Below are 2,500 nucleotides of genomic sequence, written 5' to 3'. Positions count from 1 at the left end.
GTTGTAGCAGTAGCTGTAAACCCAATCTCATCTGAACGTGAACCCAGTGGACTGCAGGCTGAAGTTGCCCTCCTCCTGCAGTCCACCATCGTCCTTTCGGGGGATGGGGAGGGAGTTGAGGGACGTGTGTATAACCAGGCAGCTCCATCACCCAGTTATATCAGTGCCACCACGTGAAGGGTAATAATTAACCAGTAAGAATGGCTACCGAGACCCCCCCTTCTCTCTCTCTCTCTCTCTCTAAAGTTGCGCCGAACATGAAGGGGTTAAGCAACATGCAAGGCGAAAGGCAATTGGGTGGAAGCTTGGATCACTACATAATGCAACGTTGAAATCACTTCTATCCTGTTGCATTTTTTTTCCCCTCCTTCCTTCCTCCTTTACCTCCGTCCTTCGTTCCTTCTTTCCTTCATCCATCCATCCATCTATATCTCTCCATCCATCCTAGCGTCCTTCCTTTTATCTATCTATCTGTTCAACCAACCATCCGACCATCCATCTTCCCTTCCTTCCATCTCTTTTCCATCCCTCTCTATCTATCTACATATACATCTATTTCGCATCTACCCAGCTCTACCTATCTATTATCTATTGTATCTAATAAACACCTTATCCAAGAGCGAAATATTAGGCCAACTTTTGTATCTATGGCCAGAGAAACATACCAAGCCTCTCTCAGCTTAGGAATATTAGCCAGCAGAGGAAAGTGACAAGTAGAAGAGGTGAAATATTAGGCCAGAGAAACATACCAAGCCTCTCTCAGCTTAGAAATACTAGCCAGCAGAGGAAATGACAAGTAGAAGAGGTGAAATATTAGGCCAGAGAAACATACCAAGCCTCTCTCAGCTTAGGAATATTAGCCAGCAGAGGAAAGTGACAAGTAGAAGAGGTGAAATATTAGGCCAGAGAAACATACCAAGCCTCTCTCAGCTTAGGAATATTAGCCAGCAGAGGAAAGTGACAAGTAGAAGAGGTGAAATATTGGGCCAACTTTTGTATCTGTGGCCAGAGAAACATACCAAGCCTCTCTCAGCTTAGGAATATTAGCCAGCAGAGGAAAGTGACAAGTAGAAGAGGTGAAATATTAGGCCAGAGAAACATACCAAGCCTCTCTCAGCTTAGGAATATTAGCCAGCAGAGGAAAGTGACAAGTAGAAGAGGTGAAATATTAGGCCAACCTTTCTCCTCACTTCCACACCATCACTCCACGCCTTCTTCCGCGTCTTTCACCTTCCTTCCTTCCTTGTCGACTCCTTACACGATGCTTCCTACGTCCTCGACTCATCTCCTACCGGTCGAGTCATCTTAATTCCACTCTGAGGTGGTTTAGTTTCGTCATTCGTCCTTATTTTTTTTATTGGTTTATAAATTCCTTTCCTCTTCCTTCCTTCGTTTTATATCTGCCAGTCTTCCTTCCTGGTTTCTACCTTCATCCTTGCTTTCATTCCCTCTCTCTCTCTCTCTCTCTCTCTCTCTCCCTCTCTCTCTCTTTATCAATTTATTACACCATCTCACCTTCCTGTATAACACCACACACCAGCTTGGCTATGTAATACCAGCTGGATTTATTTAACTTCCCTGAGAGAGAGAGAGAGAGAGAGAGAGAGAGAGAGAGAGAGAGAGAGAGAGAGAGAGAGAGAGAGAGAGAGAGAGAGAGAGAGAGAGAGAGAGAGACGAATGAATAAGCACGATAAACAAATGTCACAGAGAGAGAGAGAGAGAGAGAGAGAGAGAGAGAGAGAGAGAGAGAGAGAGAGAGAGTAGTAGTAGTAGGTAGTAGTAGTGGTAGTAGCAGTAGTAGTAGTCTATCTATCCTCGTATCTATTTACCTGTCAGTCTATCTACGTGTCTTTCATCCATCAATCTATCTCTCTCTCTCTATATACATCCGTCTAGCTCTAAACTCTCGCAGGTTCGAGACAATATGAAAAAGAACATTAAAAATAAAACCACGCATCCCCCGAGGCCTTCACCCGTCTACCCCTTTGTAGTGAAGGGAGGAAGTGACCTTAAGGAAGTGGTGGGCAGGTGAGGGAAGGACCTGTGCAAAGGATGGAAGGTCAGGCGAGATATCCAACCCTCCTTACACCTGAGACTAAAGCTGGGTCTAATATTTCACCTCTTCTACTTGTCACTTTCCTCTGCTGGCTAATATTCCTAAGCTGAGAGAGGCTTGGTATGTTTCTCTGGCCTAATATTTCACCTCTTCTACTTGTCACTTTCCTCTGCTGGCTAATATTCCTAAGCTGAGAGAGGCTTGGTATGTTTCTCTGGCCTAATATTTCACCTCTTCTACTTGTCACTTTCCTCTGCTGGCTAATATTCCTAAGCTGAGAGAGGCTTGGTATGTTTCTCTGCCCTAATATTTCACCTCTTCTTCTTGTCACTTTCCTCTGCTGGCTAATATTCCTAAGCTGAGAGAGGCTTGGTATGTTTCTCTAGCCATAGATGATTCTCTCTGATATGATGCGTCAGGGAGGAAAGTGACGGACACGCTCTA

The 2,500-nt window shown here is 44.6% G+C and overlaps 1 protein-coding gene across 1 annotated transcript in view; it reads right to left on the bottom strand.

The window, feature by feature from the left end:
* Positions 1–2,500, bottom strand: part of LOC145417174 (immunomodulatory peroxidase-like) — a 43,622-nt gene that overhangs the window by 36,520 nt on the left and 4,602 nt on the right. The gene's annotated exons all lie outside the window — the stretch shown is intronic.

The sequence above is a fragment of the Coenobita brevimanus genome, chromosome 109 (assembly GCF_032717465.1).
Source record: "Coenobita brevimanus isolate Jiangsu-jjx chromosome 109, ASM3271746v2, whole genome shotgun sequence".
In the NCBI taxonomy this organism is placed as follows: Eukaryota; Metazoa; Arthropoda; class Malacostraca; order Decapoda; family Coenobitidae; genus Coenobita; species Coenobita brevimanus.
The sequence above is the reverse complement of the archived record's forward strand: the minus strand, read 5'-3'. Positions and strand labels throughout refer to the sequence as shown.